Below are 13031 nucleotides of genomic sequence, written 5' to 3'. Positions count from 1 at the left end.
GAAAATATATTATGCCCTTGATTAATTTATTTCAGAAACCAGTAATTATGAAACAAGAAAAAAATATTGAACTTAAGGTTGAGAAGTTCAATTATACATTTCTTCTGATTCAAATTTCTGGTCAATATGTACTTCAATGTAAGTACTCTAACCCATTCACTGAATCATTTTCATGTGCTGCATTAACTGTTGGCAGTATTCTGTTTATTGTATTGAACTAAATATGCCTTTTTTAAAGACAGATTTCATTTGCAGAATACCACTTGACAAAACTCCAAAGTGGCACCTGTATTTTCTTGTCACGATCTATCTAACAGAATAAACTACAGCACTCACTTCATCTGAAAAAAGCACAAACTTTTTTTAAGCAAGAACTTAGTATGCAAGTAATTCCTGCAGACTCCTACATTCAAGACATAAAAGTGAGGTTCACCACCAACAAGGAGACTTACAAAGAAGCATTAAGGCTCTTTGGCTAAATTGGAGGTGTTCTTGCAACAGTTCAAGATTTTAAAACAACACAATCAGCAATCCTATAATTGCTGTCAATCCTTGGTAGTCTCATGTTTAGACATCATCACAGTATTCGTTATGATCACCAGAGGCTTGTACTTACCTGGATTGTGCATTATCAGCTCTTGAAAATGCTCAGTCTTGTAGTGTTATATGTCCTGTTTCCAAAAGCATGATAAATCTGACTGTCTCTAAGAAGTTTGGCTTGTCACATTCAGGCTGATTACAGAAAAATTCTACTGCCACTATTGTTCCTATCATGTAAAGTTTGTGAAAACATGGGTAAGAGAAATTGCGACTCTTACAGAGGCATAGAGACAGTTCTTTTTCCCTCGTTCCATTGCGAATAGAACAGGAAAGGGAGTGACTAGTAATGGTACAGCGTATTCCTCCCATGCACTGTATGATGATCTGCAGAGTATGTATACAGATGTAGATTAAATGTAGATTCCCCATCATGTCAAGAACAAAGCAAACATCAGCAGATGAATGCTTGGAAATAAACAGTTATGAGACAGTTGAGTCACTAGGGGTTTGTCTGGCAGGATCCCTGCATTATACTCAGCATTTCAAGCCTTCAAGTTCAGTTTCAAATGGAGCCATGGGCATCTGCAACTTTAATTAACCTTTGTAGTACATTTACCATTGCCTACAATGGCAGTGTTTGGTTTCCACACTGCATTGTCTAATAGGATACGGGTATCAACATATTCCAGTTTATGGTGCAATCAGCATTGAAGCAGCACATCAAAGCATTTGTTGCACATTCTGGTAGTGAAAAAACAAGCAGCAAAAAATATATTTGGCTTAATGCTTTCACGGCATTCAAATTTTATATCGAAGACACGGCCAACTTAATATTAGATAACAGTTCCTCCTTTCAGGCTTCAAGTGGCCTGTGGCACTTAGTTAACCACCAACTTTTTAGTCCAATAACTAGGATGTGCAAGTAATTTCACAGAACACATCATAATGAAACTAATGACTGTCCTCTCTTTTTCCTAACCAAATTCCATCCACATTAAGGCATGACATAAAAACCTTATTAGGCAGTTTACAATTTCAGGGAAAGATTGACCTAATTCTCTACAGAAGCATTAAGAAATGAATTCTACTTATGGGCTGATTGTAAATATACAGTTCACTGTTCGTCATACTAACTATTGCAGCAGGAGTGGCAGACCTCTATGGCGGGTATAATAAAATGGAACACATGCAGCCATCCTTTGGATGTTGTTATACAGCTACCAGTTTTGGCAATTCAATACATCATCTTCAGGCCTTAACTGACACTGAGGGGGTGAACTCCCATCATATACATGATGCCACCAGTGGCCAATATCTATGAGCTGGTTTCTGTAGGCTGTAACAACAATGTTGTCTCTGCAACAATGAAGGTGGTATTGACATCGCTGTTACAGTCTACAGAAACCAGTCAATACATATTGGCCACTGATGGCATTGTGTGTGCAATGGGAATTCACCCCTGCAGCATCAGTTGAGGCCTAAAGATGGTGTATTGAATACTGAAAGGATATTTGTAGGTGTTCTATTTCATAATGTAAGTGAATGACCTAAGTCCCTCAAATCTTCAATCAGAATGATGGACATACAGAACTCTATGGTAGGTGGTGCAACTAGGCTGGAAGATGTCAGGAGGCCAGTAATCCACCATTCTGGGTGGGGTACCAGAGTGTCATGGCCAGTGGGTGATGACAGCAGCGATTCTGCAAGACTGCTGACCACAGCTGTGTGTGGCAGCTCGCAGTGCAGACTAGAGACTACGCAACAGCATGGGACAGTGTGCACTGCAGCATGCACAATCATGCCATGGACATAGCATTGATAAGATAACTCTTGACAGCAGCAGTGTCTGCCCATATGGGCAATGGTGGCCACATGCCCAAACTGTAGAGCTCCAATGTAGAGGCCCATCGGTTGGAGGATGCTAAGTCTAGAACATTGGACTCAGTGGTAGTAATAGGGCCACAGCTAACTGCAACAGTCTGGTGGTGAAGACTGGCTGATCCAGATGAGGCCCAGATGAAATGCACAGACCAAGTGAGAAAATTATTCTTCTAAATATGATGTCACCATCTAAGCTTGCCGCAGCAGTGCAGAAGCTAATGTTATTGTGAAAGCTTATATCTTGTATGCACACATGCAGGTAAGTTGTGCCTTGTTTATTCATATGCTGTAAGACAAAAATGTCTGGTTTTGTGGCCCCTGGTTGTTTGTCTTACGGTGGGAAGATGAAGGGAACTGGACTTACCTACCATCAATTCCTCTGAGATGTACAGCTTCTACGAGTACTGACCACAAAATGTTATTGTAAAGGCCATATTAATGTGATAAATATCTTACCTCACAGCATTTTAAATCAGATAGTTATTCCAGGACTTGCGAGCGAAGATTTTAAATATATCTGTCAGAAAGGTTCCGAGACCTGCTGTACCGTGTGCGAATCTTCCTGTTAGTACATGTGTTTGCACAGTTGTTGAAAGACAAAAGAAAGCAAGGCAGGCAGATTTGGGTGAGAACAGGTCTGAAAGTGGAGCTGGAAACCATTTAAAAACTTTACATCCAATAAACAAAGCTGATCAGTCCACATTAACTGATTTACTGAAGTCAGAAAATAAAGAATAATCTCAGCTCCAGAATCGAGTGACAGAATTAAGAGCATAGGAAAAAATTTCTCTAAATTATGTGCAGTGTCCTCAAAGTAAAAAGAGTTTTGAGAGAGTAACTGAAGGCCTTTCGTCACAGACAAAAGGAGTCAATTGGCTACAAATAATCAAGCTCCTAATAGAGTGACGGATGTTTTGAAGAAAATTTTCTCTGAAACTCAAATCAGATGTTTGCTCTCCGGGAAGAAGCAAACCAAGTGAAAATGAGAGGACACATTCAAAGCAGTGAAATTCACACTCTCTCTAAGAAGTGTTACAAAGTCTTGTGTTCCACTATCTGGTCACTGTTCTCATAATAGTTCAAGTGTCACCATGGAGAGTTGACTGACGCGTTTCGATGAAAGCTGAGGCACAGTCATTGTCTGACATCGAGTGCATACGTGCGCTCTATCTTTCGGTGGGTGGGTGGGGAGGGGTCTTTTGACAAAATGAACGTCAATGGGAGGTGACATTTGACAAAGTGTAGGATTGTGTTGAATGCCCACGTAGTAACGTGCTTGTGGATTTTTAGGCTGGAAACAGTTGATATTTTACGACTCTGATATTCAGATTATGGCCATTCCGTGAGGTCTTGCTCCTACTACTTACGTCGTGTACCCCTTTCGATCCAAACAGTTACCATGTCAGTTCCGCCAGAGACCGGGCAATGTACTGCCATTGAGCGTGGCTAAGAGGTGGTGATACACTTCGCTCTATAGCTCAACAACTCAACAAGATAATGTTTAAACCAAAACCTTATACTAGCAGCGAGACACGCAGCGAATTATAAAAGAACTGAGGTTGGATCTGTAGGCTGAAATCCCGAAGGGTAACAATACTGCTCAAAACAGACTGATATAAATCCCTTTAATTTTTCAGAAATGCACAATGTATGCAAATGGTGGCCACATGCAAATAACTCATTAAATAACTGCTCAGAATCAATCAGCAGTCCAAAATTTGGAATTACTTTGTGAAGGTATTGCATTTACACTCAGCAGCATGCGCTAAATACTAAACTACATCAGTGCAATAAACTGGAAAATCTGAACTCACTCTCAACGTTCGCTAGCATGAGCTTAATCATTCCCTGCGAATCTGAATTTTATAGCCATCAACGCTTTTAATTTCAACTAAAACAGTTAAAGTCCATCACAACATAAATCCGTTAAACGACGAGTCTTTACAAGACCACAACTGCAGTGACATACAGCAGAACCTAAGTTGCTCGTGCGAGATCTCGTTTCTAACTGAACTGCCTCCGAAGATTCAGATCAGCGTCCCGAGACGCACAAATTATCACACGCGCCCAAGATATTAAGCCCCGTTACACGAAAGTAACGCTCGCGGCTTATATCCGCCGATAACTTTACACAATCCAGACGAAACCAGGACTGAAATACCTCACCGAATACTCCGGCCACTGGATAACAGACGAAAGAGCGAGACCTTTGCCCTGCACGCTTCTTTAAAGGTTCGGTCACATGACCACTCCACGATTCAGTGCAGGCACTTTCAGCTTGACCACCACTCTCAATTTCACCATAATTTCATAGAAATACTAATGATAAAACATATGGAAAATCTTTTTGGCCTGACCTCTTAATAAAATTATTTATGCATTTTTTCAGCAATTTTAAACAAATCTATCGTCACATCCTTCTATTCAAAACACTAACTTGACCTATTTTACAAATCACAATTATAATTAAATATACATCGAATGTTACGGAACATTAAAGAAGGAAGTACACGCTGGTAATATCATTTGTGTATATGTAGAGGATTCCATACTAATGGCACTATTTACGTAAATAAAGTACATAAATTGTTTGTAAGATTATGGTATATTTGTTTAGTTAGAAAAGTAACCTGTCATTATATTGATGGTATTATCCTCTCACATCTGGTGCATCGTAAGTGTGACTTCCGTGATGGGTTCAACTGTTACAATTTGTTATAAGCAATAACGGTAATAATGTTAATATCTACTTAACTATTAAAGCTTCAAACATGGATTTATGTTCAATGTGCTTTTCCCACTGACGCGAATCCAAAGCTGCCACTGGTTTCTTTCTAGCATGCTTCTAGGCGGAATTTAAAGATATTTTCATTAAAATTATACTAGTAAAGATATTCTATATTCAAAGTCACAGGCCCCTCCATCTTAGCTCGTCCCGCTACCACGCCGCGGAAACACACCCCTCTTTCTGCCCACGAGTGTGTCGCGCCTTTTGCCGTCTCGGTGCGCTGACGTGTCGGACGGAAATTGACACCACGTGACCATATCCACACGGTTTCAGAGAACACCTGGTTACACATATTCAACTATTCTGAATGTAGTTACTAACATGTGTGCTACACTTGCCTTTTCCCATATCGCTTGCTTTGCCTTACTTCGCTTGCGTTCTTTGTTATTTTTTGTTTGTTGTTTTATATTTGCTGCTGGGATTTACTTTTTTTTTAATATAGTTTATGCTATTACAGAGATGAATACAGTACGCACATTAAAAATGGTGTAGGTTGCAGCAGTTATTCGGAGATGAAGAGGTTTGCACGGCACAGAGTTGTGTGTATCGGTCTTCGGAGTGAAGATGATTACAACATTGTTGGGATGTTTTTGTCACTACTTAAACGGTCTGCTTGCCCATTATATTGGTTTTTAAAAAAAGAGAGTCTGCCTAATGTAAACACACAGAACAGGTAGAATATCTAAACTCGAAAATAATGGCTCACAAGAGTTTCTTGGTTTACATCTTTTGCGAGTCTAACGGCCTCTTATTTTTATTCTGAAAATTCTCTTTTCTGACGCTATTTGCAGTTTCCATCACAAATTCGGTAACGGAGTTAATAAGTGTTCTCTGTCAGACGGCTGGTAATACACCTAGATCTCAAATTAACATGGTAGGCACACATTCAGCACGTATATAGCAAGATAAAAGTGGTTCCATCCCTCAAAAATTAGGAACCACTGTAAGCGAAAAACAGTACCTTACATGTTACACTTTTTTTTCTGTCAAAAGTTTCTTCTTTGTATTTGTCTCTGTGGGAACTATACTGTATAGAGTACACTAATAGGCTAGTATTCCGGTGTGGGGGGGGGGGGGGGGGGCTCATCAGCAATCAACGGAATATTGAATACGCGATTGAATCATACAGGCCCCCATTCTCAATGATTTACAGCGTTAATTGTATTACAACACAGATTTCTGAGTCAACAGTTCATCTGTCGCTGGCCAGGCGTGTGCAGCAACTAGTAATGTAATGCCAGTGTCTGTTACAAAACGTCAAAGCAACCCGATGTTTTACTGGCGCGAGACACTCCCTCTTTCTGCAGAAAACCCCGATGACCGCCGGGCCTCGTGGTCTACTAGTCGCATTTACCTGTGCGCAAGCCGAGGCCTACGTTAAGGCGTGCCGAGTCAACGTGCTGCTGAGCGCTCAGAAACGATGCGACTTGAGCATACGGTACGTGGACCCCAACGTAGTATACACGATAGAAACGCTCTCCAACGGCAGTTCTCGGCTGTATCTGGCCCTTAAATCACACTGTTCACGAAATGGACGGGCGTAAAATTCCCGTATTAGTTCTGTTAAAACGTACAGTGAAATCCCTTGTCCATGTGCTACCCAGTTCATTCTGCGTGTAGTATACATGAATAAAAACTTCGATATCCATGCACAAGTCAAAAAGAGAAGTACCATGTTCAGTCAATAAAAACATCGGCTTATAAAAGTTTCATTACTAATAGTGCGATACCACTTTACAATAGTTCTTCACATGAAGTAAAAATTATTTCATCATTTTCACTTTTTAGTAAAACCCTAAGGTCATTCTTACTTGATCACAGCTCCTATTGAGTAGCAGAAGCTTTACAACATATGAAACACAAAATTTAAAAGTAGAAAGGGCAAGATATCCTACTGCAATTAGTGCAAACTGTCCTGTAGATAAATTCAATCGAACAAGCTCACTCCTCAAATAGAGCGCACATATATTTACATAAGATCGATTATTATAGTACGGAGGGTGTTTCTGTACGTATGCCCAAAACTTTAACAAGACGTAGAAGATGCTCCACTGAACAATCTGGGGTAGCGAAACAGGGGTCGGAGAAGCCAGCTTAAGGATATAATAGCAATCAAATCACATTACTGTGTACTTTATTATTTTAGTTATACTTAAGTGCAAATACCATCAATGATATAATGAATGTACAATTTTCACTGTATCTTACAAAATGAGCTGAAACTGACGGCTATCAACCTCAATGCAAGTAAGACATCAGCGAACAAGTCTGACGCACCCTGACAAACATCCTTTGTGCGCTTCGAATCACATCAAAGGCAGCTACAATTCTGGCAACTAATTCCATCTCCGTATCCACTGGGGTCTCATACACAAGTGACTTCAGATATACCCACAGGAAATAATCTCGGGGGATTCACGTCAGGCCATGGCGTAGGACCTCCCCTTCCAGCGACCAGGAAATACAGCATTGACGGCACACTGAAGTGGGGCGGTGCACTGTCACGTTGAATCCACACACTCTCACGAACAGCCAAGGATACGTTCTCCAACAACTCAGGTAGAACTCTTTGCACTAATCTCAAGTATATATGGTCATTCAGACCCCCAGCTAGAAGATATAGTCCAATGAGATTGTCACCTACAATGCTGGCCTAGATATTTACAGCAAAAGTACTTAATAGTGTGACTACTACAGCGTGAGGCTTTTCCTCATCCCATACATGGCTATTCCTGCCATTCGGAATATCATCACGATCAAATGAGCATCTCGTCTTCAAAATCGAATGTACTAGTGGTCTTCATGTTGCCAAATCCCTCGCTCCTCCTTTCCAATGAAACGGTCTACTGCATTCGTCTATCGAGAGAAATAAGCGTTCGTCGTGATGGATGATGCCTGTTACGAAATCGTTCCCTGCACAGCCTTTCAGCCGGCCGGAGTGGCCGAGCGGTTCTAGGCGCTACAGTCTGGAACCGCGTGACCGCTACGGTCGCAGGTTCGAATCCTGCCTGGGGCATGGATGTGTGTGATGTCCTTAGGTTAGTTAGGTTTAAGTAGTTCTAAGTTCTAGGGGACTGATGACCTCAGCAGTTAAGTCCCATAGTGCTAAAAAAAAAAAAAAAAAAAAAAAAAAAAAAAAAAAAAAAAAAAAACAGCCTTTCAGCAGCCAGAACATTTCAACATACTTCCCCATACACAACATGTATGTCAGTGAGTTCCGCAAAACTGTACCGGTACTGCTCCATCGTATTGTTCTGTACGTCTCTGGATAGCACTGAGTAATGAATGCATCTGTCGTTGATTCATAGTACGTCGTGTCATGGGACAATGTAAATACAATACAACAGAGTCACTTCACACACATGGCTCTGAGCACTATGGGACTCAACTGCTGAGGTCATTAGTCCCCTAGAACTTAGAACTAGTTAAACCTAACTAACCTAAGGACATCACACACATCCATGCCCGAGGCAGGATTCGAACCTGCGACCGTAGCGGTCTCGCGGTTCCAGACTGCAGCGCCAGAACCGCGCGGCCACTTCGGCCGGCCAGAGTCACTTAATGGACATGTAAAGTAAACAAAACCTGCATCATGACGTCCTAGTAATCAGGCTTGTCTTCCTTGTTTCCTTGCAGGAAATAAAGATTGTACATGTAAATAAACTGCACAGTTCGCGTAAACTTATACGCATGTTAGTTGTAAATAAGGTGGAAAATAGTAATGCTAGACAAACCGGTACACCAGTTTACTTTCATATCTCTTTAAGCTGGCTTCTCCGCCCCCAGGTTCCCTATCTCAAATTGTTCAGTGGAGCATTCTTATGACCTTTTCCATTTTTGCACACTCTTACGGAAAAACTCTGTATTCTTGCTTTAAACTTATAAGAAAGTATCAGAACCTATTAAAAACGCGAATGGTAGTAAAAAAAAAAGTAGTTGAATGCAGTGGGACATGAACCACTAACACGCCACATTTTACCTTACGAATATGTGTCCATATTCACAGCACTTTTTTTAAATCTCGCTTTATTCCTTATTGTTCGGTGCGTTTTTGTTTAGGGTGAACGCCCCGTGACACTCGGTCACGTTCATCGTCGATCCATTCACTCAGTTTTTTTTATTACATAGGGCAGCTATCTTTCTGACAGAACACGATGAGCTACCGTGCCGGCTGTACTAAGCCGACCACGATTACTTGCGGACTATACCTCGCATGTTACCATCTCCTGAAAGCTTTAATCGTAGCTTTGTTACTAACTGAAATTTAATCATGACAAACTGTACCAAGAACAGTGCGCTTTTGATGGATCCTCTATGTGCCATCGACAGCTGCAATCATGCCGTCCCACACTCAACCCGTCATATGTACGTTCTTTTGTTGTCGTAGCAGTTTCTCATCACGGACGGAAAGTCGGTGTATCTGGAACGACGAACTGCATTTTGAACATGTCAATTCATGTTTTCCGGATCAACAAGAGCCCGCAAAAAGCGTAGATGTTTATGGATGTCTCTCACATGTACAAATCACATGGAACCACTTCCTTGCGGACGGCATACAGCTATCTGATGGGGGAGAGAGGCTACGGTGTTCAAACCCCTCCTGATATGTTGACAAAATTATAAATTGGAGGGGGGGAAAATGATATTAAAATCGACTGCAAGGTAATCAATACGCGGCTATATGCCAGCTGCAGTGACGTAGTGCGCGAGGGGAATATGGCAATGATGACAATATAGGCACCAACATGTGAGCTGAGATTCAAAGGAATGTGGTTTGGAGCCATGGCAGACAGCGTTGTCCCTGCGCGCGACTGGCTGCAATGAGACAACATTCGTTCACGCGGCAGCAGCTTGTAATTACAACATTACTGTCGCCTTCGCATACCTGGAAACTGCAGAAACAGTTATTATCGTCTTGGTAGTTTTTAAATGTTTATTTGAACCAGTGTTATGTGTGCACAATATGAATCTCTGTTTCTTACATTTACTTTTCTATATTTATATGATACGTGCAGTATCTGAGAATTGACCAATTTGACACCAAGTTATGGAAGAGAAAAGTTGTTGAGCATCAAAGTGGATTTTCAAGAAGCATAAGAAAGTAACGAAAAAATCGCCATTTATCATTTTAACAGAAATCGCGTGCATCAAAATAATAGCTTTGGAAACAATGAAATTAACAGAACAGCTTTAAATAAAGGTCAAAACGATTGTTTACATTGATACTGGTTATTTTTAATATTTGTCAGTATGGACGTCGATATTGTCGAACACAAACTGGATAAAAGAACTGTCTCAACAGATCTCAACTGAATTTTGCGTACTGCATAGTTCAAAATGTCTGGCGTCATTATAAGCTTAATTCAAAAGCTGACAGTACATCTAAAAGATCTCTTCATCTTTATATACCACTTTCTCAAGATCTTATGAACAGAATGTGAAAGACAGTTGATTGTTGTCTTTAGCTCTGAACTGTCTCCTTTCTTTTTTGGACAAATGATAATTCTAAGAAGTAATTTCAGTGACTCTGAAAGTCACTTTCAACTTAATCCAAGAACACGTTTGAAGGGCGCTATGTATGCACTTCACAAACTCGTGATCTGATGTCCTCCAAATTACAGCAGCAGTTTCAACAATTCAGGTGAGTTCCTTTTTTTGCTTCTGACCTTATATCACATATAAACAACTTTATTTTTATTCTCGTGCACATGTAAGATAAGATGCAATAGCTTACGTTTCGATGTCATATCATTTTCTTGTGCTGATTTAGTTTTCCAACGGATAATAAATCTTCATAGAACTTACGGAACAGCCATTTTTGTATTGTCGCGATCTTTGGGAAGTATCTATTATAATTCTTCAGAACGTGTTAAGAGAGTGAACTATTATTCATCTTCATTTGCTTCCAAATGGTGACAAATTGACCCACGCAAATATTCATTATCTTTTGGCCAGTCAACATAATTGTGAAGTGCAACATTATATTTGAAAAAACTTTTCGCTCAATTAACACGGTATCTACCTTCACAAGAAGATTTTGAATGTGCTCCACTCGAGATTTTAACTGAGTTTCCCAGCCAGTATTCCGTTTCATCACAATTTCCATTATCTATTATTAAAATGTCCTTGTAACGTCACGAAAAACAGTTCTTCCGTTTCTCCCTTTGGTTTGCGGTAAAATATCTGAACCGAAGATCGATAAATGTTGGACTTTTTTTTTTCAATGTAGCTGTTCTAGTGCAGTGACCTCCCTAATAAGATTTTCTGCCTGATGGCTCCTCCTCTGCCAGATTTGGCTGTGGTAAATAAAAGACTCTGTAGAAAGCACAGTTTTCGACAGCGGAGCAAATAAATCCAGAGAATGATTGTATTACTGAATAAATGAAACAACAAGAGTGAATAGTGGAAAACCCAATGTAAAGTAAAAATTTGACGGTCATTTACCACGCGATTTCCATAAAAATGATAAATGGCGATATTCACAAACCAACTAAGTTTTTTGACACTTTCTATGACTTTTTGGAAACACATTATAATGCACTACAACTTTTCTTCAAAAATTTTTTCATCAAATTGGCTGATTCTCCGACAGTGGACGTTCTGTCGTGAAGAAACAAGTGTCGGTGGAAAGGTGGAAAACTAACGTTTTCTGATGTAGCGTGGAAGTAACTATGTTTCACGAATGCGCATTACAGTTACGTTGACGTTCAAATGTGGTGCTTAATTGTAGTTTGTAGTAACGAGGGTGAAATTAATTGTTCAGCTGATTCCTAAAGTTGTCATGGACCTCAAACAGAACAAAAACGGCACGACTTCCGAATTCTACTGACAACTGTCGCTCAGAAATTGGGGGCCAAAGTTCCCACAAATAAAAAAAAAATAAAAAAAACACTTTTACAAGCTATATTTGAAATTAGTACGCCTTTGAGTCAGCAAAACTCAGTAAACTTCGCGCAGTAGCCGGCCATTACCAACCTTAGCGATATGACACGGTTACAATATGTTTAATTTTACTACATATTCATAATTATTAATAAGTGCCATAAGCGTCCTTATTCTGGCTTTCACAAAACCATATAATTTTCTTCCATCGTTTCTACCTTAGCACTGGACGGGGCGGCATAGTGCTCAATGCAACAGAACCGCATTCGGGAGATCCGGGTTCGACCCCACAGCCAGAAATCTGGATTTGGGTTTCCCAAGTTTTGAAAGTTCAATCTACGCCAGGGGTCTCCAAAATACGGCCCGTGGGCCAACAGCAGCCCGCGGACACCGTCAATCCGGCGAGCTGTGCTTATTTATTCATTTATGTTTTATTACAGTCAAACCTTGCTTATCGGGCACCTTGTATGACGAGTGATTCGCACAACGAGTAGTAGAAAATGCAACAAACTGACTCGTTTAACAAACGATGTCCCGCGTAACGAGTCTGTTTAGTGTTACTTTTTTCAGTCTTTAACAACCATTTCAAAAACCATCTTCGAGCCTGGATCGGTCCCTTCGGCCACTATAAATGAACATCAACTCACGTGTTCTATAACAACACCGCTCTGTTGAGTAGAAGCTCCTACAATTCTGTTTTCAATGGCTGTACTGATCGCAACGCGCCTCGCTCCGCAATTGTCACCGATACCACTGCTCGGGCTTCCGCGACGATGTTGCAAATTCTTTTCTTCCCCGGCGCCATGGTAACCCTTTCCGTTTCAATATCTGTTTATGAATTCCAGTTCTATTCTGGCTTTCACAAAACCATATAATTTTCTTCCATCGTTTCTACCTTAGCACTGGACGGGGCGGCATAGTGCTCAATGCAACAGAACCG

At 40.5% G+C, this 13031-nt stretch overlaps 1 protein-coding gene across 3 annotated transcripts in view; it reads right to left on the bottom strand.

Moving 5' to 3' along the window:
• LOC126235796 (WD repeat-containing protein 73-like) overlaps positions 1-13031 on the bottom strand; it is a 141666-nt gene that overhangs the window by 92901 nt on the left and 35734 nt on the right. The window contains exon 1 of one of the 3 annotated variants that reach the window (XM_049944632.1): positions 4236-4498. The exons of the other annotated variants lie outside the window; for them this stretch is intronic. The gene's annotated coding sequence lies outside the window, so the exon portion shown is untranslated. Of the gene's footprint in view, positions 1-4235; positions 4499-13031 lie in introns of those variants that run through there. 3 annotated transcript variants of the gene reach the window in all.

The sequence above is a fragment of the Schistocerca nitens genome, chromosome 1 (genome assembly GCF_023898315.1).
Source record: "Schistocerca nitens isolate TAMUIC-IGC-003100 chromosome 1, iqSchNite1.1, whole genome shotgun sequence".
Taxonomy (NCBI): domain Eukaryota; kingdom Metazoa; phylum Arthropoda; class Insecta; order Orthoptera; family Acrididae; genus Schistocerca; species Schistocerca nitens.
Note: the sequence above shows the minus strand (reverse complement) of the source record. Positions and strands in the feature narration are given on the sequence as shown.